The 25,231-nt window shown below is 39.7% G+C and overlaps 1 protein-coding gene across 4 annotated transcripts in view; it reads right to left on the reverse strand.

The window, feature by feature from the left end:
* The window catches only part of FIGN (fidgetin, microtubule severing factor), a 130,318-nt gene that overhangs the window by 41,089 nt on the left and 63,998 nt on the right, over window positions 1-25,231 (reverse strand). Inside the window, exon 1 of one of the 4 annotated variants that reach the window (XM_019838179.3) lies at window positions 8,286-10,214. The exons of the other annotated variants lie outside the window; for them this stretch is intronic. The gene's annotated coding sequence lies outside the window, so the exon portion shown is untranslated. Of the gene's footprint in view, window positions 1-8,285; window positions 10,215-25,231 lie in introns of those variants that run through there. 4 annotated transcript variants of the gene reach the window in all.

Raw genomic sequence — 25,231 nt, forward strand, 5'->3', positions numbered from 1 at the left:
GCCCAATCGGTTGGGTGTCCGACTTTGGCTCGGGTCATGATCTCACGGTTCCTGGGTTCGGGCTCCGCGCTGACAGCTCGGAGCCTGGAGCCTACTTCAGATTCTGTGTCTCCCTCTCTCCCTGCCCCTCCTCCGCTTGCACTCTGTCTCTGTCTCTCTCAAAAATAAAGATTAAAAAATTTTTTTTAAATAGATAAATTTGTGGAAGGACTAGTGACAATATGTACCTTTTTTTTTTCCTTTTGGTACATCAAAAGTTAACTGTATGAATAATCTGGACAAAATAACTCACTTCAGAAGACCAGTGATAATCAATCTACTGTGCTCTCAGACCCTACGAATTTTTGTTTTAATTGCAAATTATTTTCCCTCTCTTTTTGCTCTAGCCTCTTTTAATGTAGAACTGAAGGGAAATGATGTGAGAAAGTGAAAATCATTTTCAAAGGATGTCTGTCACTTGTTAAGCAGCTGACTTCCACGCTGGTCATGATCTCACTGGTTCGTGAGTTCAAGCCCTGTGTCAGGCTCTTTGCTGTCAACTCGGAGCCTGAAGCCTGCTTCAGATTCTGTGTCTCCCTCTCTCCACCCCTCCCCCACTCATACTCTCTCAAAAATAAAAACATTAAAAACATTGTTTTTTCAAGGATGGCCCAATTTATAACTAGCTTCATTACGTTTGGGATGGTTTGGTAATAACACCAAACTTATAGGCTTTTTCTTTCTTTCTTTCTTTCTTTCTTTCTTTCTTTCTTTCTTTCTGTGCAATTCCTATATAAAATATATTGTGTTTATTTCAATTTATTGATGGGCCGTGCTATTCATCAACATTGAATAAACTGTTTGAAGCTAGACCAAAGGCAATCATCTCATATGTGGATGCTTATAACGTCGCCAGTGTTGTTTGCTTCCAAATTAAAGCAGAACTGTAAAAAGGACTCATCTGTATTGCCAAGGGACAACACTATCAGGGTCATAGGGATAAGCCAGGGACAAAGACTTAAAAAACCAACACTGTGGTAGCTGGTTTCCAAAATGGCCACCAATCAACCACACTTTCTTCAGCCTTTCTTCAGTCACTTCCAACAATGAGTTGTCAGGCCGTGGTTCCCTTTCCTCAATAAAATATATCACAGAAGCAGCACCGGCCAGTTCTAGATGTAAGCTTTTATGCTTTGGGGGGCCTGGTCTTTAATGTAAGAAGTCAGCTACCCTGTTGAAGAAGCCACATGGAGAGGCCACAGTGGGAGGAAGAGGCTCTGAGACTATCATAGAGGGAAGCCCAGCTGGTCAGTGCCTCAGCTGAGCTTAAGCTCCCCACAGTCCTGCCAAGGTACCAGACATTTGAGTGACCATACCGAATATTCCAGCACATAAGTCCTGTCATGACGGCAGCCTCAGCCAATATCACCTTGAAGAACTGCTCACCTGTGCCCAGTCAACCCATATCATCAGGAGAAAAGAACAGATTGTTATTGTTTGAAGCTAAGTTTAAGGTGACTTGTGAAGCAGCAATAACCAAAACTGAAGCTACAGGTTAATATGGCATAAGTAGTGAGTTTACAAGAGGAAATTTAGAAGATGATAAAGTATAAGTCACTGAAGCTTATCCCTGTTGAGCATAAAAGAAAAACATTTATTTAAGTATTAACTGATCTGCCCATCACTTATCTCATTAAAGCTCATCACCACACTGGCAAAGAGAGAATCACATTATTGACTCACATTATTGTCCAAGCTCACGTAGCTAGAAAGGGAACACACCAGAAGTTGAACACAGATTTTATTTCACAGCCTCTATGATCAACTCATTCTATTTCACTGGGCACACTGAGAAGAGGGAAGAGAGAGAAGAAGGAAGCCTGACATACAGAAAGAGGCTTGACATTTAATTACTGGTGATGGAAGCCCTTAAGCATATCCCATACTTTTTTTTTTGAGGTTTTTTTTTGAGTATATTATTATTATTATTATTATTCATTTCAAGAGAGACAGAGAGGGTGAGTGGGGGAGGGACAGAGAGAGAGGGAGAGAGGGAATCCCAAGCAGACTCTACACTGTCAGTGCAGAGCCCCATGCAGGGCTGAAACCCAACAAAATGTGAGATCATGACCTGAGCTGAAACCAAGGGTCGGATGCTCAACTAACTGAGCCACCCAGGCACCTCAAGCATACCCATCCTTTCAAAAATAGGAAGATACACCACTATTTAACCTGTTTTAACAACTAGTTGTCATGATTACTGATTATATTGTGGTTGTAACGTGTTGTAATATGACACTCAGAGACATGTAGATTTACTTGATTCTATACTAAAATGATACCCAAATGATATATAGTTCTTTACAAATCATTTCTTTAACTGATATATATACATATATATGAATTGTATAAAAATTATACATATATTATATAAATTATATATATATAAATTATATATATATATATAAATTATATATATAATTATGTGTAAATAATATACATATACATATACATAATTTGTATAAAAATCAGAAGGAGGAACAAATTCGTACCTCTCTCTGATTTACATATATATTTTTTGTTCCCTTCTTGCTGTTACGCTGTCTTTTGTGTCTAGTAGGCATGAAACTTGACATCCAAGTTAGACGATCTCTGGGAAGAGAGGGCAGGGTCTCAAAGTGAGAGCGTGCAGCGTTTTCCTATGAGTAAGGCGCGTGTACCTCCTAACATATAAAATGCAATGTTTGGGATAGCTGGATAAGTAAATCCTAGATGAGAAAGTTTTTAGGTAGCTACTGAATCCCTCGCAACACTGCGACAGGAACTAAAGGAATAGTTTCTTCTTCTAAAGAGCTCTCAGCCCTGTGGACATCCTGGCGGTTTCCAAATTGGGCTCAGTGGGAACTAGGGGTCTGCAGCAATCCAACAGAAGATGTTTTACACATACCGCAATTAGGTATTTTCTGACAAGTGCTAAAGACTGAAAACTATCCTTTCATGGCTTTTATCCCTTTTATGGTTTGGGTCCTGAGTCTGACTTAGTTTGCAAACAAAAAAATTCTACTGTTCAACGAACTTTAGAAAGTACGTGCTTTGGGAGAAGCATTGTGGTTGAGGAGGGATGATGGAGCTGCCTGGACCTTAAATATTTAAATATTTAAATCTGCCTTAAATATTTGCCTTAATATTTGCCTTAAATATTTAAATTTGCCAATTTTATGTGCCATATGCAATAAGAAATGGAATGCTTTTAAAAACGAGAGCTAGAGGGGCGCCTGGGTGGCTCAGTCGGTTGAGCGTCTGACTTCGGCTCAGGTCATGATCTCGTGGTCCGTGAGTTCGAGCCCCGCGTCGGGCTCTGTGCTGACAGCTCGGAGCCTGGAGCCTGTTTCAGATTCTGTGTCTCCCTCTCTCTGACCCTCCCCCGTTCATGCTCTGTCTCTCTCTGTCTCAAAAATCAATAAACGTTTAAAAAAAAAAAAACGAGAGCTAACCTTTACCGGAGAAAATTTACATCATTGATACTCTGTTGGCGGCCACTGTATAACTCAAATACCTACAATATTAGCACTGCCTCTAAGCTCAACTTAACTCTATCTAGGATATCAAGGACTTTTGATAGCAAGTCATTGTACTGTAGGCAAACGGATTTCTTATGTACAACACTGGGCCATGTGATTGTTGGTGTGAAGGCACTCCGTAGATGAGTGTTGCCCAGAAGTTTTGAAAATGCCAGTTTTAAAGGACTTAATTCAAGCAAAACTTACACCGAGTAATAATTGCTTCTCTTAAAGTGAACTTAGGGTATTCCGTGCTCAAAATGTATACAGCTATCCTTTAAGGACATCCACAATTACTGTTGTCATGCCTCTAGTTAGGCAGTTCAAATTGCTTCAAACTTTGGTAATGACTACTTGGCTATATTTGAATGGAGGTCATTTGCCCCTCCGTTCACAGCTCATACAGTGCCTTTTGTGCACATATCTCGGGGTCCTTTACAGAGAACACTAATCAAGACACAAAATAACATTGTAGCAAATAATCTTGTCACAAATTCCATTACGCAGTAAAAGCTAAATAAAAAATAACAGCTTTTCTGCCTATATTTAAAAATTTATATCACTTAGTGTCAGGCAATTCAGAGAAGAGAATTCCACAAAGGAGAGGAAAGTGACAGGAAGCGATGCATTAACTCGCGCACACTCACACACACTTTCACCAGATAAAGATGTTAAGAATAAACCTGGAAAATCAGTACTTAGGAACAGGATTTTCTACATTGTTAACATATTTTACCAAAAAATCAGATAAATTGATCCACTGACTACCCTGAAATTCCTATGAGCAAATATATTCACCCAAATGTAGGCAGTAACATAGTATCTCAATCTTAGTGTTTAATTTTAATTTTACACAGTTAAAATTCTTGCTTAACTTAGCTAGCTTCTAGGCCGTTGAAAACATTCAGGGGGCGCCTGGGTGACTCGGTCGGTTAAGCGTCTGACTCTTGGTTTCGTCTCAGGGCATGATCTCACGGTTCTTGAGATCGAGCCCTGTGTCAGGCTCTGTGCTGACAGTGTGGAGCCTGCCTGGGTTTCTCTCTCTCTCTCTCTCTCTCTCTCTCTCTCTCTCTCTCTCTCAAAATAAATAAATAAATAAATAATAAATAAATAAATATTAAAAAAAAGTTCAGGTTCTTTTGCTTTTTAAGAAGCATGAATTATTCCCACCCTCCCCCCCCATCTCTCAGGCCTCACAAATGCCCTTTGCACTTCCATAACCCTACAATCCACACGTTTCTCAAAAGTGTCTGAATTTGCTGATTAATTTTTAGTGGTTCCCAAACTTTATTCTAATTATCATTCCTATTTTATAGGTTAAGAAAACTAGAAGTTGTAGGCAATGAGTGACATCAGCAAAACAGCGCATATGGGAATTGGCCAATTGCTACAGCACAAAGACTGCTAATTGATTTTGCCTGAGACAAATATTTTGATCCATTCTTTTTCCTTCTTACCAAGGCCCACTCCTTTTATTGGCCTCTCACATGTGACTCAGAAGTATTAATTGGAAGGGAGTTCTTGAAAAACAGTTCCTAGCTCCTCATAACCTTAATAAATACTGGATAATTATGTAAATAAGTGACCTCGAAGAACTCATAAAGACCTAAATTCATTCAAACTGCACGTCTTTCAGCATGCCCTTGGCAATATCTTTCATCAGCCTGGGCCTCAGTTTTCTCATGGGTAAAGTGGCACCTACCTCGTAGGATTGATGTGAAGATGAAACGAGCTAATCCAGGTCATGTGCTCAGAACAATTACTCGTCCATAATAAGCATTTCTATCGCATTCCAGGCCCTGTACTAGGCACTAAAAATGCAGTGGTAAACAAAAGTAAGCACAGCCCCTAGCCTTGTTAAATATTCGGTCTAGTTTTCGAGCATTATGTACTATTTCCTCCTATTAAAATATATTATAAAGTTGCTACAAGACAACAAAAAGACTTTATCAATAAGGGAAAATTGAAAAAAAATGAAGTTTTATTTAAAGCTTCCTATATCACTACTTCCAGAATGGATAAAATTGGGTGGCAATCATACTATCAATTTTTCCAGGACCAAATTATGGTTTCAGTGTATTTTGTGATGTATTGATTACCTTAAGACATTAGTATTAATATTTTAAAATTTCATTGCTAATGTTTTATATCAGAAAGTTATCTAAGTACACAATTTTAAAATATTTATGTAACCTTAGTGTATTCAGAGCAATCCCTTTCTCTTACCAATGAATCTCGGTCCATAACGGAAGCCAGTACAAAATGAAAAATGGATTTTATGCAACAGAAATTTACTTTCCAGGAGGTTTTTCTTTTTCTTTTTTTTTAATGTTTATTTATTTTTGACAGAGAGAGACAGAGCATGAGTGGGGGAGGGGCAGAGAGAGAAGGAGACACAGAATCTGAAGCAGGCACCAGGTTCCGAGCTGTCAGCACAGAGCCCAACACGGGGCTTGAACTCATGAACCCCAAGATCATGACCTGAGCTGAAGTCTGACGCTTAACCAACTGAGCCAACCAGGCATCCCCCTCCCCTTTTTTTTCTTTTTAATTGCAGGTGTTTTTTTTTCCTTCTCTCTCTCTCTCTCTCTCTCTTTCTCTTTCTCTCTTTCTTCTTTCTTTTTTTACTATTTTAGGAACATTTTTACAGACACTTCAGACACTTTTTTTCTTTTTCCTTTGTTCCAAAAATCACAGAAAGGCAACAGGATGTTTTTAAGGTCTACGTCGAATATTACCTGAACAGTCTATGGTTGTGGACTTAAATGTGAATAGGTGTCTTGCTAAACTGGAACAAAGGGCCAATATGAATATAAAAAGAATCTGAAAACTAGTGTGTCCACAGGTCTCATTTTGAATAGGTGAGAGTCTTGACCCAGTAATAATCTTCAGGATTGAAAAAAGGAGCTTTCCCCTTTAATTTCATTAACTGTTGTTCTTTTTCCACTTCCTCTTACTGATTTCATTCCATTTCTGGAACTATCATAGAGATCATATTACTGAATCCTGGGCAGGATGTTGCACAACATCTAATGTACTGTATAATCATTTGTGTTTGAATGCAGAGTGTATCAGAATGATCAAAAGTGCCTGTAAAATTGTAATTGTTTACAGCCAAGAGCCTCACGTTATTTGGCTTGAATTTTGGTACAGCACTTAGCACTGATCGGGTTAAGAGAACACACATTATTGGCAAAGCTGGTGACGATCAGGATTTCACTCATCCTCAAGAGCACTAATGCTGAATTCTATGCAATTATTTGTTTAGAGTATTGGGACTTTGTCCCCCTTTCAATCTTATTAATGTGAATGTATGTAACTACTCAGAACCAAGTGCGTCATCACGAAATGGGTTAGGATTGCTTTGTAAAGAGAAGGGAAATACAAGGGAGCAGATTTCCATTATGTGCGAGTCTCGGGCCCCGTTTTTCTTCATAAGCTCCCACACTTAATCATCTTACCTAAAAAAATGTAACGAAAAGGGCGAAGTGGGCATATTTTACCAATTTCCAAAACAGAAAGGCTCAATCAGCAGACTGAGAAATTGCAGAGGACGCTGCTGCTTGAGATTAGAAGCTGGACATGGACCTTCCAAGGTGAGCTTTACCAGCTCTGTTATCATAAGATTTTATGCTAAAACATGCCGTGTTTGTCTGTTAAAAATATATGTATATATTTACACACACACACACACACGGTGACTATTCAAGAGACTTTTTATTCTTCTCTAAGACCTGGTTTTCAATTAGAAAATATGGTATCTCAGGCCATGACCTTTTTCAAATTAAAGTAGCCAACACTTGGCAGATAATGACCTAGATACAGCTGGTGGCCCAAATGGCTCCTAGACGTTTCTTTAACAAACCCTGTATGTATGAAGTATCATCCTTCGACAGATCCAGAGATACAGAAATAAAATAGCTTTAAGGACCTCATACTCCAATGTTGGAAACAAGATCGCAATTAATTATTAGATAATATACTACCAGGTGTAACAAGAAAAGATGGCAATAGCTTTATAGCCTATGATATGTTTTCAGCTGACCCTGAAAATACAGTACACACAGTTTGGAAACATCATACATATCACCCTCCCTCCATGTTCCTAACCTCCACCATCGAATTATGCTACCACTTTTGTCACTAACCATATCCTCCCCACTGAAAGGGTAATCACATTTTTATAATTCATGACTGATACATTGATTTTGATACATTATATTGGAAAATCTGATACATTCCAGACCCTTGAGGCTGACGCTATCTTTTCCCCCCACATATATGGCTTTGTTTCTCACAGAGAAATATGTGTTTCAAGCTCTAATGTTTATAATGCCTTTTGTAATGAAACATACACTGCACTGCGCACACACACACACACACACTGAAATCTGCAGTTGCAAAGTTAATTCCTTCCTTATACACTACAGGCAGCAGAGACATTTCAGGTTCCACTAATATCCTGGAGTACTTACAGAGTAAGTGACCTGAGCTAGGGAGACTTTCATTGCTTCTTCAAAACCTTTTATAACAACTCTTTCAAAAAGGTCAAATTCGATCAAGGTTAAGAATACTGTTTTGGATCAAATGACTCAGATTAGGATAAGTGATTTTCCTTTTGCAAATAATCAGATAAGTAACTAGTGTTAGCAACGAAATGTATCTCCCCAAGATTATTCATGTTCAAAATAAATAAATCTGTAAGATTATTAATTAATCAATATTACATTGATTGCTGTCTCTTACCCTTAGAGATATACAGAGATAAATTTTTTCTTGACGCTGATGATCACCTGATACTGTTTACTGGAGATCAAGAATCCTAAGTATCCAGAAGTTGTAGGGGAAGCACTGTGACATGTCATTCTAAATCAGAACTAGATTAGAAGTGGAACTTTGGTTATGATGAAGCCGTGAGAAAAATAGGAAGGTAGCCCCTAAAACCCGGAAGGCTAGACTTATGCTTAGAATGAATTCAGCCAAGTCAGACCCACTCTCAAGGGGTTCATCAAGCCAGATTTCTGTTGTGTGCCAAGCCTGAGATGATTAGATTGCTTCTGCCTGCCCGATCAGAAAAACTGGGACAGTCGATCTGGCATGGCAGTTGGGTTAGAAACCTACTGAGGAGTCAGAAGCTGAGCTACCAAATGATTAAAATTGCTTCTAACAGGCATTATTTTCCAGTGTTTCATCAATAAGGAAGCAGGTGCCTCTGTACTATTTCACAGGGTGGGAATGCTTTCTGGAGTTAGATTGTCAAGAGCTGCTTTTTAAAATAGCAATACTCTTATCATAGTAAAACTTGCCTGCTGAGTCAAAAGGAAAGTTGGCCTCACCTACCTCTAGAGCCCAGGAAGAATTTAAAATGTAAAGATGCCTGGCATGATTCCAGCTGTTGGCTGCCACAGATACTTTTAAATATCTACTCTTTTATTGATCTGAAGGCATATGGATAAGCAGGTATATACTGTAAATGGAAAACATAAAGAAGGCCACCTTTAAAAGTCCAGTTGACTGAAAATGAACATTAAGAAATCTGTACTTTTCTTCTATCCACCCAAAGAATCTAGTTTTACTAGACCCCACTCTAGGAGGAAACACACACACACACACACACACACACACACACACACACACAAATGAATGCCAAGGCAGATCTCATTTCTTATAATGATGAAGGAAGAGTTCCAAAAAAGAAATATTTCCAATGAAGATATGAAACCTAATGCTATTTCGATGTCAAGACCACCTTCCCCTAATCCCCACTGATTTTTATCCAGCTCAATTTGAAGCCATCATAGAATTCTGTTTTAGGAATCCTCCCCACTCTTAACAAATTTAATTAGCAGGGATGATACAACAGGTCTGTAATGATAAATGACTAGCCTGAAAGCATAAACATTGATAATTCCAATGGAATATTTCAGCATAAAATGCATAGAATGTGTCAGAAGAGACATATCCTTGTGTGATGTTGGGGTATGTTAAGGATCAGGATGTCAGACAGATGGGTGTGTGTGTGTGTGTGTGTGTGTGTGTGTGCACGCGCACATGTGCATGTGTGTTTAGATGGCATTCTTCCAAAGTTATCTGAGCAAAGCTGAAAATTCAAGAAGAATTCTACGGTAGTTACATAAGACAAGGCAGAAGACTAGTGCAATTAAGAGAAACCTATATGTAACCAGCCACGAGTTCTTCCACTTGGCCAGACGACGGTGGCAAGAGGAAGGTGCCATTCCCCATTATGCAGTTTTAGGAGGTCAGGCCAAGTAGTGTAGCAAATAAGGAGAATTACTTCTACTTCAATACAAAGATTTCACAAATATGTAATGGAATATATAGTACACAATGTACTCAACTTGACATCTTGAAAACTATAGACATGTATAACAATTTTGTGCCTTGGAAGCTAACGAATGAAGTGAAAACTGTAGTTGGAGCTCATTTCCCCAGGTTGAAAATAAACGTACAACCGGGGAGTAACAATACTATTTTCCTATTCCAGGTGTTACTTGAGAGCAAATGAGCTCGAGTAGCGACTAAAGAAAAAGCAAAGGACTAGAAAGCCATCATCATCAGGACCTTTAAAAAATAAATACATAGGGGCGCCTGGGTGGCGCAGTCGGTTAAGCGTCCGACTTCAGCCAGGTCACGATCTCGCGGTCTGTGAGTTCGAGCCCCGCGTCAGGCTCTGGGCTGATGGCTCAGAGCCTGGAGCCTGCTTCCGATTCTGTGTCTCCCTCTCTCTCTGCCCCTCCCCCGTTCATGCTCTCTCTCTCTCTCTCTCTGTCCCAAAAATAAATAAAAGTTGAAAAAAAAATTAAAAAAAAAATAAATACATAAAGGGGGGTGGGAGGGAGGGAAGGGTGGGTGATGGGTATTGAGGAGGGCACCTGTTGGGATGAGCACTGGGTGTTGTACGGAAACCAATCTGACAATAAATTTCATATTAAAAAAAATAAACAAAATAAATAAATACATTAAAAAATCCTAGTACTCTCTTTCTTGGGAGGAGTAATTTGTCCTTTGGAAAATAGAGGTTACTAGGGTCATCTTTGGAACCCATTGCTGGTGGTACATAAATTCTTCCTTAAAAAGTAGAACCCTGTAGGCATCACGGAGGGCCATTTGGGGGATGTTTGCCTCTAGAGCGGGACTGAGTGATAGGACCTAGGCTGTGGCAAATTCCAAGGGTCTGGCCTCAAGGGCCCAGAGGCACACTGAAGATATTACCAGCCCTTCCTGGAAACATCTTCCCTTTCTTTCTTGCGCCTGTCCTTACGTGTAATTAGTGAGAAGAGAGTGACGCAACTCTTACTTAGATGCATCAATTCTTTCATGCCTAGATGACATTATTCTGAGCGTTCTTGAATGTTCATCCAACAAATCGTTTCCCAGCCAGAAAGGGGTCAAAGCAACCACACCACCTATACTGACAAATGAATCCTCCCCTGTACGGGACCAAGTTCATAAATATCTTCTTTCTCTATGAAATATCCACACATTCTATGGTAATTATGCAAAATAGAAATCTAGAAAAGGAATGATAAATAAGTGCAACACATTTGTTCAAAAACCCAAATTAGCTTTTAAAATGGAAATAATTTGAGAACCAAGATGGTGCAAATCAGAACAGAACTAAAGCAGAAATATTTAGGGAAAGACCCCCTGGAAGATCCCCTGTTCTCCTGCCATAGCTACCATTTATGCAACAATTTGAGTTGAACTAACATATTAACTCCAATTGCCAATCTAAATTTCTAGAAAATGCTGTCCTTGGGAATCCAAAGCATTCTCTAAATGCATTGCCAATGCATTTATACATGCAAAATTAAACTAGATACTCTTCTGAATCGGAAGATATGATCCAGAAACTCTTGGGCAAACAGAGCCTTCAAGGAGCATCAGAGTGCACCCAGGTTTTCACGAGATGTTGAATGAAACCCTATATCTAATCTAATGCAAACTCATTTTTTTGAATTAGCCCCAGAGTGGCATTAAGTGGTCGGAAATATTTTGGTCAATCTATGAGCAGGTAGAAATCACGTGGTTTCTGAAAGAGCAAAAAAGCATAGACTAACTTTTTCAAAGCATTCCTTACATTGGTAGATTGCTTTCATTCGTTGGGTAGCAAAAATCTCCTAAATTCGCAGAGATTGTCAATGAAACATCCGGTATGCCTGACAACTGTGCAGAGTACGAAGACCCCAAGTCAGTCATATTATCAAAACACCAAGATAAGAAAAATAGGCTTCAGAACTCGTAAAGTCCATTGTTGATGTACCAATAAGCAAGAAAATTATGAAAGGGGGGCAGAATATTCTAATATTCTGTAATATTGGATGATTAAGTGAAAAATGACTTCTCACGATTTTGATCTTATTGTATAAAAAGAGTCAACTCCCTCTTTAGAGATTTATCAGTTCTCTCAAGTGCTCTCGGTAGCCTCAATGGTTCTGTAGTGCTGTATTATTCCAAACTTTAATAATAGTAGTCAATGCGGTGTCCTGTAATTTAAGCATGAAAGAATTGATGTACCTAGTAAGAGTTGTTTCACTCTCTTCTCACTGATGCTGTCTGATCTAATAGGTGGAGAAATGTGCTGAATTGTCACAGCATACATTTCCATGAGAAAAATCACTACAGCATAGAAATATTTATGGAAGTGCTGACAACATATCAATTAATAATGCCTGCAAGATACAAAGAGAGGCTATTCTGTCCTTTACAAGTTGAGAAAGAGCCAAGTCAAGACTTAATTTCATGTCGCCTCTCCTATTGTAACACAGCAAATAATTGCACCTCTGGTGGACTCGGCCGACCCAACTAGTCTGAGATTTTGCTAGTAGCCGGAGTGAAAATAAGCAATGAGATCAAGTGTGTGCTGTGTGCTACCATCTCTACAAACCAGGAAAGTAGAGGAGGATATACATAAATGTCTATATATATAAGGAGTCTTAAACTTGGAAAGAATACCTAAGACACTGGGGAAGGGGGTACCCCTGAGGTGGGGTACCATAGAGCAGGGAAGGGCACAGACATATTTTCATGTGTATTCCTTTGTGCTGTTGGCCACCATTGTCTTCATCTTCTAAATCTTCATTTTCCTCTTCTTCTTCTTCAACCATGTATATGTATCAACTACTTAAAAATATATTTGATTGGTTTTAATTTTTAAAAATGTTTATTTTTGAGAGAGAGAGCGAGAGAGCACACAGGCAGAGGAAGGGCACAGAGAGAGAGGGAAACACAGAATCCAAAGCAGGTTTCAGGCTCCAAGCTATCAGCACAGAGTCCAATGCTAGGCTCGAACTCACCAACTGTGAGATCATGACCTGAGCTGAAGTCGGACGCTTAACCGACTGAGCCACCAAGGTGCACGTTTTTAATTTTTTTTTTAATGTTTACTTGTTTTTGAGAGAGAGACAGACAGAGAGAGAGAGAGAGAGAGAGAGAGAGACAGAGAGAAGGGTCGAGGCACAGAGACAGAGACACAAATACGAAGCAGGTCCAGGCTCCGAGCTGTCAGCACAGAGCCCGACGTGGGGCTCCCACCCATGAACTGCAAGATCATGACCTGGGCTGAAGTTGGAAGCTTAACTGACTGAGCCACCCAGGTGCCTCTTAAAAATGTGTTTTTAAAGAATGGCTGGAGAATAGTAAAGAATAAGTATATTATGGAAGAGTAAATTAGCAAGCTGTTGAAGAACGGTTCTGATTTCAGATGTCAGTAAAAAAGAGAGTTTATCCTGTGGCCACCAGACAAGTGACTTACGAGCTGTAACAGAGATCGTATGTATAATGTCTAAATATGACTTGATAAACACCAGTACTGCCATGTATTAATCCTCTGTCCTTGTTGGTCAGTTAGCATCTGTGTTCTCATCTGTAAATGGGTGCGATTACATGCATGTGTATGTGTACCTGTGTATGGCAGGGGACAGGCTGAGTATAGTCAGGACTGACTGTCTTGGGCAGGGAAGTCGGTTTTATTAAGGAGTGGATGTCCTGTATTCTGTATTTTTCAAATGTTATTTTATTTGTGAGAGAGAGAAAGAGAGGGCATGAGTGGGGGAAGTGCAGAGAGAAAAGGAGACACAGAATCCGAAGCAGACTCCAGGTTCTGAGCTGTCAGCACAGAGCCTGACGCGGGGCTCGAACTCATGAGCCATGAGGTCATGACCTGAGCTGAAGTCGGTGCCTAACCGACTGAGCCACCCAGGCGTCCCTCCTGTACTCTATATTCAGGGAACTTAAACTCTGGCAAGATTTTGAAAATGGTAAGGCCTCTTCCCATTTTAAAAAGTAAACAAGGGCAGGGCACCTCTTGATTTTGGTTCAGGTCATAATCTTACGGGTTTGTGGGATCACGCCCTGTGACGAGCTCTGCGTTTATCAGTGGAGGGACTCTCTCTCTCTCTCTCTCTGCCCCTCCGCCAACCGCGCTTTCTCTCTCTCAAAATAAATAGATAAACATTTCAAAAATAAAAAGTAAACAAGAGCAAGGAGAACTGAAGATCCTTCTGCTGCCGTATTTCCCTCCTGTATGGTCTCTCTCTCGGCTCGGAGCCAAAACTGCTTCATCTGTGACACTCTTCTTCACTTACAGAAATGCTGAATACTTTCACATGTTTCCATGGGCCTACATATCTGGAAAGTCATCAGAAATGTCTCTTGTTTATTAAACACGAATGCATACACTTTACGGTTCACTTAAAATTGTACCAACACGAAACCTCAGCCAGACAGCCCTTGGCACTCCCCCTGCCCCATTTATTAACCATCAGCATCCTTCCCAAACAGTCTAAATTTCTACCCATTTCATCTATATGAGCAGCCAGTAGTAAAACATCATTCCTCCTGCTGTTTTCCTAGGCTTCAGCCAGCTCTAAATCCATCTGGAGGCCAAACAGATTCCGCTCGAGTTCGGAAAATAGTGCTGTCCCAGCGAAGACGCGCCCAGTCTTCAATCTTTAGGAAAGTTTAACTGTTGCCCCAGGTTTAAAAATTAAGCTATGTGAGTCACAGTATAAACACACAGATGCAACAGGCAACAGATTTCTTTTGTGACTATGTTTGCCATTTCGCAGTCAGTTCTGCCAACCAATGGCGGCGTGCGCTCTCTCATTGCGTCACGCCAGCAGCACGGCCAGCCGGTCGATGTTTACACGAAGGTACCCGGGAAGTAAATTGAAAACAACTCCCCAGTCTAAGCTGACCGCCTCCTGTGTGGAGCTCTTTCCCCAACAGGCTGGCAAAACGAACTGTAGTTTTGTATAGTAATTCAGAAGATAATTGATTATTTGCCAGGAGTCTGTTTTGAGTTGCCACTTACTATTATTTTTTTTTTATCCACTCCAGGGGCACACTTTCAATTTCACAGTCTTTTGCACATTGTGGACAGTGGCGCTTAATTTCTTAACGGAAAGCACATATTCTGTTTCTATTAGAGTTAGACTCGTGGCTCTCCGAAGAGCAGGCAGGGAACTTGATATCCATGGAGAGAATATCTAGGTTCACGTTGGCACACTCACAGCATCCGTAGTGTTATGGCTTATGAGCTGGGAAGGGAATTAAGAGAGAGCCTCTCTTCATGTAAAAAAAAAAAAAGACACCTTTGTATCTCACAATCTTAGATGTTCTGTCTGAGGGGTGGTAAACACTCCTGAAGGTACCATTCTTTAATTGTTTATGGATTACTTCCCTTTATTTTACTGTTAAAGTAAGAGTTTCTAGCAGAGTTAAGGAAAACCTTGTCAGGAAACAGTTGTTTTCCTCCTACAGACTAACATTCCTGCAGGCAATGCAGCAAATTAACCAATATAAATGTTTCCTTCAAAACACAGAAATCTTTTATCTATTTAGGAACAGATCACACAATATAACATGCTGCACTATTTCTATTAGGCCTGAAGATGACAAAAAATTGAAAAGAATAAATCCATTATAAAGAATTCATATCTGCTGCTTTGTGAGCAATCCATAATACATCGTATTGTGCAAACTATAGGAGATGATGACCTAACAATACAGAATGTAGAGAGGGCTTTTGACAACAGAAAAGCATAAGAGAGAGTATCATTTAATGGAGAGAAAAAAAAAATGAACCTGGATTCTTTTTCCCCCTTTATTTGTTGTATCACTTTGTAAAACCTCTCTATGCCTTGCTCTCTTCATCAGAAAAATGAGACCTATGGTTTTATTTTTATAAAGTGCTTTAAGATTTAGGAGAACCCAGAATGCATTATAGGATGAAAGTCACCATGGTGCATGTCACATGACTGCAGCAGAAAGGATCTAGGGACCAAAAGGAAAACATGAATCAGCAATGAACACTCATTTTGTTTGTTTAAAACCCCAGGATGTGCAAATATATGTCAGAACTAAAGTTGACCCTCTTCCTTTAACAATCACACATTACTCTATCTGGGTCTGGTTTTAGCAGAAAGTTTAGTAGAAAGAATATGAACACAGGAAGGAGTAAAGGGCAGGGTCTGTCTCAAGCAAACCCTAAGTGACTAGAGCTACACTAAGTCATGCTGAAGCCCTTGAAGGACCAGAGATGGAGAGCTCGGGACCTCCCTCTGCCCCCATCGTCACCATATGCCTATTCCCAAAAGGGACAAATCAACAAAGAAGGAGTTGTATCTTCCAAATGTCCAAAGTCATATGGATTTTTAGGACCATAGTGGAGTCAGAATTAGGGATAATGTGGATCATTACATTGAGAAGAAGGTCAAGATGGTCAACTAGACATTTGGACTTCTGGCTTCCAAAGCTTATCCCCACATAAACTCACTGCAACAAACCAGACTCTGTGGACCTCTCTTTTCTCAACAGACATCGAGGATGAGAAAGGTGGGGGCTTGGTTCAACTGCTCTCCTTCTAAGACCTAGACCTCTATTATCCTTTGCGTGCATGGATAATGACTGAGGATCTGGAATATATGTTGGAGTAAAAAAGATTTAAAGTCACAAGGTACCTTTCTCTTGGAAATAATATCCTGCCATCAGACTGTCAGAAGTGAGGATATGAGAGCAGAGAAATAACACAATCACGCACTTAGCTAGTGGCAAAACTAGGACTAGACTTTGAGACGTGAACATAAATTCTGATTTTTTTTTTTTACACTGCAGTGGAATTCCTGTAAATCCTCCAGCTTGAGAAATCTAAACTCATTAAAAAAAAAAAAAAAAAAAAAAGAGTGTCCCAAGCACAGTGACTCTCTCTGTTTACAGATACATAGATAGAGAGCGAAAGGTATAATAGGTATATATCTATATGTCTAGATAGATTTATGGAATATACAATCACTCAATCTCCTTTTGGACCCTCTGTTTTTGGTTAGTGCTACCCCCGAGGGGTAGTATCCAGAGGTAGAAACCCTGGGGTCATCCTCTGTTCAGGCTTCATTTCCACTCTGACCACTCTGCATTCAGACAGACTACCAAATACAAGACTTCACCTCTGACTTCTTTCCCCGTTTCCATACTCTTCTTCCCCAACAGGTTTGCCTCATTCAAACCTTCATCTGTTGTCTCACCTCTGTCCTCCTCACTGGTCTCCTTGCCTCTAAGTCACTCTGCCATACTATAGCTTTAAAAAAAAAAAAAAAAGAACTTTCTAAAATTAAAATGTAAACATATTTCTTGCTGGCTTAAAAACTGTCGAAATTCATTAGTTTACCCACAGGATGAAGTCTCATGTTCCTAATAGGAAAAACCAGGCCCTTTCTGCCCATGGCCTGCCTTTCTAGCTCCGTTGTCTCCATTCTCCATGCAAATTCCATGCTTCGGCAAGAACAAATGCTTGCAGACACGCCCCAGATGCCGCATACTATTGTGCCCTGGCCTATGCTAGTATCTCACTCTGGAAATCCCTATTCTTTTCCCATTATTTACTGGAAAATCCCATTTCATCTTTTAAAACCCAAGTAAATCATCCGTCTACTGGGATTCCTGGAACTCCACGCTCGCTCTTAAGAGTTAACTGCATCCTATTCTAAGCTGCTTCTGCACGTTTAAGCTTCCCCAGTGTCATTCTTCACACGTGTACTGTAATTGTTTCTTTGTATGGCACACGCCCTCACTAAACTGTGAACCCACTGAGGGCAAGCAATCATCTCTGAGCACACGACCTGGAACATGGATGACCCCCAACAGGAGTTTATGCGTGAATGAACAAACAAGCCAACGTATATGCACTCAACAACTTTTGTACTAAATGACTCACAACGGGCAGGGAAAAAAGACAAAAACTCCACAGATAACAAATAAGAAAAAGTCTCTGACAGACGTAAGAACCATTCAGATAATTAAACTGATATGATAGAATGGAAAACAACTGGGTATCCACATTGGTTTGCACTGTCAGGAGAAACTTCTAACTCTGAATCACAAGAACTATCTCCTATGCTTTGCCAAGAGGAGAGCTAGGGTCCTGATGGATTAGCAGCAGCTCAAACTGAGAGAAAGAGCATAATCAAGGATAACTCAGAGGGTTTTGGTTTCAGCAAGCAAGCAAATAGTAGTTCTGTACATTGTGATAGGGAAGATCGGGAGGGGCGCACGTTTGGAGGGACAAAACTAAAAAGCACCCATTCGGCCCCTTCGATTTGTAGATGCCTACTGGCCACCTAAGCCAAGGTGTCTAAGACACTGTTAGATACAGGGTTCTGGTGTTTTAGAGGGATTTGCGACCAGAGAGAAAGACTTGAGAGGTATCTGCTCCCCCCAAAACGGTACTTAAAGACACCAGACAACTGGAAGAAATCACCTAGGCAGAGTGTGTAGCTTAAAAAGAAGAGCCAAGCTCTGGGAAACAATCTGACATTTGGAGTTCAAGTAATAGAAGAACTAGTAAAGGATAATGAGGACATACTACTAAGCTAGGAAGAAAACTAGGAGGTCATGGTCAACAAGGAGAAGAAAGTGTATGGAGGAAGCAGTGGCCAACTTTGTTGAACTTTGCTGAAAGATCTAGTCAGATAAAATTGCTCAGTTAGCAACATTTAAATACACCGGTTACCAGGGCGCCTGGGTGGCTCAGTCCGTTAAGCTTCCGAGTGTTGACCTCAGCTCAGGACACGATCTCACGGTTCGGGAGGTCCAGCCCTGCGTTGGGCTCTGCACTGACAACACGAAGCCTGCTTGGGATTCTCTCTCTCCCTCTCTCTCTCTCTCTCTCTCTGCCCCTCTCCTCTCGTGTTCTTTCTTTCTCTCTCTCTCAAAATAAATAAATCTTTACAAAAAAGCAGTTAAACACGCTGGTTATGTAGATGAACACTCTCAGAGGAGAGAGAGAAATGGAGCCTAATTCAGGTAGAGTCCCAACTTTTCATAAGAAAACATGAAGTTATTACACAGTAATAATAAAAAGAAAAACATTTTTTCTCCAGCTCTGGTTCAAGCAAGGCAAGGCTCAAAATGGATAAAACTCACATGAGATTTAGGGTCAATTTCAGGAAGAATTTCCTGGCAGCAAGTTAACAACAAAAACTAAATAAATAGATACAAACAAAAGATCCTCCTATCACATATTTAAAGAAAAGGAAAGACACCCATCCTGTTGAATATTAATCCATTTACTCACGCCTTCTTAATGTATACTTTCTAAACTGAAACAAAAAGTTGGCCGAAAACCACTCAAAATGTGACTGTCATTTTTCTCACATTTTTGGGTCCATTCTCTTATAAATCCATATTCTAATAACAACTAACCACACACTTTCGCATACACTTTAGAAATCAAGAAATAAGGGCAATGCATTTGACTCCACACTATTATTGCACGAATGAGTCTCTAATTATTATAACTTATTTATGGGTTAGAAAAAGAATCCATTTTAGAATCTGCAGATTGAAGATAAAATGAAATGGCACATTCTACAATGAAACCGTCAGTCATAGCGAACGTAAGACAATTTCCTTTTACAAAGTCTACATCTCAAGCTATTCTTGTGCCTTTCTTCCAAAGAGATGGCTGAGATTGCACCGTTCAGAATCTGCTGAGCAAACTCCCAAAGAAACCAAACTAATACACATCAAGGTGTAAACCTCTGCTTCCCTGGTGCCGAAAGTATTCTTTATTCTCTCCTAATTGCGGAGGACTTCTATGATTAAACATGGTTATCCTTACAACATGAACATGTGTGATTTAAGAAGAAGTTAACTTAAATTCCCACTCATAACCTGCCAGTGATTATTGAAGTACTGATACTTTTACTGGGAGCAAAGGATATTCAGACGTTCATGGAATATCTAAGTAAAAGCAGAAATGACTATCGCAAGGCCTATGTTCTTTTATTATACACAAAATATATGCGAAAGGGTAATTCTGATGGACAGAAAAGCTTGGCTTTAGCAAAACGAAGAGTGAGCTGCTTGGCTGCACCACAATAATTTTATAATTATCTTAAAATAAATGTGATCTCCTTTAAATTTTAGCTGCTGGAAAGCAGTATGTCAAATATGAAAACGATGCAGTGTTAATAGCACAGCACACGACATGGCTAGAGGATAGAGTAAGAAGACTGTTTAAAATGGTCTTGATGGCTTAGAATCAAATAAAACAAAGCAAACCCATAAAAACAAGTACCTTAATTGCACAAAATAACTAGCAAGTTGGAGTTACTGGCAGATAGATAGTGTAATGAGAGCACAATGTGTATTTATCTTTTTTGAAAGGAGTATTTTATGCAGCTTAATACCTTCCTCCCAATATGCTAAACATTTGATAGACATGGAAAGTACGGTAAAACAAATTTGGTAAAGAGAAAAGACTTGTGGCCTTGATGACAAGCCTGTCATCTGTAGTTCCTGTTTACTTTTGGAAAATCTTTTTTAAAGAATGCTAGTGGTTTATTTTAGGAACATGATTATTTCATCAATAATATTTAACCAGCCATAACATCAAGATCACACTGGAACAGGGACTATGATATAACACGGTGATTCACACTATCTAATCCACCTGGCGTAGCTTGGCAAACAGGGTCTTACACCATCTTGCACTAGATTGTGATCTCCTGGAGATGCAGTGCGCCCGTTCTCTGTGAGTGCCGACGGTGTGGCACAGAAACTGACTGCCAGCATCATTTTTCTACACCTTAGCAATTGGCAAATATTCTATCTGTAGCACAGGTTGGGGTGGGGGAGGTCATGAACAGAAGACTAGAAAAGAAAAGAAAAAAAGAAAGAAAAGAAACACAGACAAAAGGAATCAACTTCCCTAGCATAGTAACCATTTCAGGAGGTTGAGGTGATGACTCATGTTGGAGGCTTCACGTAAGAGACACAGCAGTGCTAGCAGATGTGTTACGTGCATAGACAACAATCAAAACATGTGGCAAAGGAACTTATGACCGTGAAAATACATCCCTAACAAGCAGTTAGTGTGGGAGGGATGTATATTCTGAACTCAGAGCCTTATATGGTTATACCTCCTGACACGCTGCCTTATGGTTTACCTCATAATTTAAGAACAGACTGGTAGATTTCCAGTCGCTTACACAGTTACCTCTCACCTGTCTATGATAGGTCAGCATATTGGCAACTGAAAGATAATTGCCAAAATTGGTCACGGGGTTTTCAAAACTAGACACCGGGGCGCATGGCTGGCTCGGTCGGCAGAGCATGCCAACTCTTGATCTCAGGGCCATGAGTTCAAGCCCCACATTGGGCATGAAGCCTACTTTTAAAGGAAAGTAACCAAGAGTCAATATTTCACTTATCTAGGTTTATTTTAAATATATATTTTTTCACTGGGGAGAATTTTTACTATATTTTAAGCACCAGTCAATGTGGCTAAGTACTGTATAATATTGAAGCATTACAGCTTCTAATTCACATTAAAAAGCACGAGCTGATATCAAGCTACAGAAAAGGTAAGCGTTCACATGACAGGGATATGAAGCATGCATACAATAATTCTGAAGTTTTCTTCATTACTTCTCTCAGACAAATTTAGTTATAATTTCTTCATAACTGAGTCACTGGCCAACTCATTACAATAATATAATCAATAAATTATCGAGACAGAAATATCCTGGCAATATGGCCAAACTCTAGAAATGCCAGTTTCTAAATTAGTGTCAAAGTATTACACATGTGACATAAATGGCTAACAAAGGGATGCCAAATCATCCCTGTTGCTGAGATAATTGTTTTACTTTGAAGTTTTTAAAGATGTATTGTGTTAGCTCCCAGGTCAGAGCCATCTCTTCTTCTCTTCTTTTTTTCTGCACGGTTCAATCATAATGTAGAATTAAAAAAATATTTGACAGTGAGATAGCTGAAGTTATTTCAATGGTTCCATGTAGCAAAGCTTTTTTTTTTTCTTTTTAATTCTACTCGATTGGTTTTGTTAAAGAGGAGAATCCTTGATCTGTTTGCCAAGATTTATGATGAAAATTTTGCATATCTTATAGTTCTATGATAACTTAGAAAGCTAAGAGACTAAAGAATGAGCTTGGGGCAAATGTTTACGGAACGAAGTGCCCCTATGAAGAATCTGTGAGAAAGGCTTTAACGCTGTAGCCGTATTTTCTTTTTTTTATTATTATTATTAAAGATTTTAATTTTTCAGCCATCTCTACACCCAACGTGGGGCTTGAACTTACAACCCCAAGAGCAAGAGTTGCACTTTCTACTGACTAAGCCAGCCAGGAGCCCCACCTTAGTTATATTTTCAAGTATACATTCTATGTTTCCTTCTATTAGACTGTTAGCTTCTACGGATGTTTAGGACACTGTCTTACACACATTAGGTGCTTCATAAATATTTGAAGATTGACTTATTGAAGAAGCTTCCATACATGGCCTCGTGGATATTCAAGGCAAAATCCTCTACGTGAAAAACAAAGCGCTGTAGTTATTGTTTTGTTTCCACGCTCGCACTTCTACTAGCCAGGGTAACAAAACACCAAAAACTACAGCAAAAAAAAGATCAATGATGATGCTTACAGTTCAGTTTAAACTCTGCCATTGTTCATAGAGTCAAATAATTGTACATTTTGTCTCTTGGGTGCAGACTCTAGGTCATTATCTTTTTTTTTGCAGCAGCAGCCACATATTTTGGGGATACTGTAACTTGTTTTATAATCTGGTTTATCCTCTTCCACTCTGCATATTTCCTTGATCTGAGACTTATTCTGCCTTAATTTCTGTAAACTGCCATTTCTGTATCTTTCCAAGAAGGGAAGAGATACAGCCAAATACAAAAGGAGACCACAAAGTTATATTTTATATTGTTGATTTGTGTTTTAAACCACACGCACAACTGGTTAGAATTTCTGGCTAGAAAATAAACACAAATACGTGTGTGAGGACAGGAAGTAAGTAGCTAATGACAAGGAAAGATTATTAAAAATACAACCAAGTGCCTTAGTTAGAAGAGCTGCAGGTGGGCAGTGTCAGAATTAACTTGCCCTAGATGTGGAGCCAGGCAGCTGGATCTGCAGAGTGTAAACAAACACCTACCTTGGGGTGTGGGATTCATTTAAGGATTTCTTCAAATGGAAATATACTTGTCTTGAGACCCTGCGTCCCCAAGGGGAGAGAGCTATAAAAACAGACTTCATTTCTGCTGTTTCCTGTAGTAAGTTGAATCTGACAGCTGACTCTCCTCTGACAAGGAGAATTTTTAAGCCAAGAATATAAACACAGTCCATTCTTCTGTCTTTATCTTATCCTAGATGGTGCCTTACCCCAAGATTTCAGTGCACGAGCTCAAGTTCAGTGAACTCTCTGAGATTACTATGCATTTCCCAAGGACAAGAGATGTTCAGAAATCACTCTACCAATTACATGTGCTGGTTTCATTAAAGCCTTCGTTTAATTGCCTGGGATTTATAAAAGATCTGGTCACAAAGGCTCACTGTGCCTAACTCATCCCAGCCCGCAGAGAAGAAACTAAAGCTCAGATAGGTTAAAACTATACGCGCTCCGGGGCAGGGACGGTGTCCGTTTTGTTCTTTATTGTATTTTCATGGCCCTGCACACTGCAGTGTAGTGGCAATATAGCACAGAAGTAAGAGCTTCCAGTCTGGAGTCAGACAGCCCTGGTTTGGAGCACAAGCTCCTGGCTCTAAGCAATTACTTGGTGAATGACTGTGAAAAGGTTGTGTCATCATATTTGAGCCTTGGTTTCTTCGCCTATGAAAAGGGAGTTAATAGTATCTACCTGATAAAGTGTTGGATAATTAAATAAAGTCGTACACGTGATATGATCAAATAGTGTCTGCTATACAGCTAATGCTTAATCTATCAATATATTATTGGTAATATTCTCATTATTATTGTCTGGCCTATAGGAGGTGCTTGATATTATAGGGAACGAATGGATGAAAGCAGCTATTAAGCACTGAACTGGAGCCCCGATTTTCTCCCTTCCCTCCGGGTTCCTGCCTCCCTTAAATCATTCTGTGTATGTAAACGGAAGTGTCCTACAAGGATTGAAGAATTTAGTTACACTCACTCAAATTCAGTATCTCTTGCAGGCAGGTGGAAAAGAGGAGCTTTTCATACTTAAGGTTTTGTACCAGCTGAGGGTATTATTTGTCTTCTTTTTTTTTTTTTTAAACACAGATGGCTGAGCTTTTCTAATGGAGAAATTTACTACTGAGGTAATGCCCCATTTCATGACTTCTCCATTACTTCCAACATTCAAGAAATGCTATTGCTGATATTGCTGGGCTGCAGGATTCATAGAGAGAGAAATCTGAATACATTCCTGTTCCAAAGTTGTTTTCAGTCTCGCACTGCCCGTTGTCTTAACTGTCTTTAAGAATAAGGACGCTGTGGGGCGCCTGGGTGGCGCAGTCGGTTAAGCGTCCGACTTCAGCCAGGTCACGATCTCGCGGTCCGTGAGTTCGAGCCCCGCGTCAGGCTCAGGGCTGATGGCTCAGAGCCTGGAGCCTGTTTCCGATTCTGTGTCTCCCTCTCTCTGTGCCCCTCCCCCGTTCATGCTCTGTCTCTCTCTGTCCCAAAAATAAATAAAAACGTTGAAAAAAAAAAAAAGAATAGAGACGCTGAAATCAACAAGGCAACTCTAACCTAGAGTTTGACTGATGTAGGCAATTGTTTAATTCTACGAAACTGAAGTGATTTCGGGGCTGTGGTAAAGATATTTTGAAGACTACCTTAACGTTGAATAAAATTTATTTTTTTTTTTTTTGTATAAGTGAATCTTGAAGTAGAATCGAGGAATTCTATAGGAAAGTAGGTCTGAGAAGATTATAATGCAGTCCTTTGGATTTCTTTAGTGCCTTCTTTCAAAGAGTTGCATTAACATCACGTGTATGTTTGCTATATGTAACACTCCCGACAAAAAATAAGGACTGGGACCTCTTTTAAAAATCTAGATAGAAAAGCTGAGGCACTTGAGTATTTAAAAGGCTTTCTAAGAAGTAGAGTTAGCTTGTGGGAGAAGAGATAAGTAACTTGAGTCTTGGTTGAAATCCACTTGAGTAGTGGTTGAAATTCACTACTCATCATGGATACATAGTAGCTTCTGAATATGACCCTCCAGGGGAACTATAATACACATGCACCTTAAAGCCTTTATGTACATAAGTGTTCTTAGATTAAATCTTAGAGGGACGCCTGGGTGGCTCAGTCAGTTAAGCGTCCAACTCTTGATTTCCACTCAGGTCATGATTTCACAGTTGAGCGCGGGTCATGATCTCATGGTT

Source organism: Felis catus, chromosome C1 (assembly GCF_018350175.1).
Source record: "Felis catus isolate Fca126 chromosome C1, F.catus_Fca126_mat1.0, whole genome shotgun sequence".
Taxonomy (NCBI): domain Eukaryota; kingdom Metazoa; phylum Chordata; class Mammalia; order Carnivora; family Felidae; genus Felis; species Felis catus.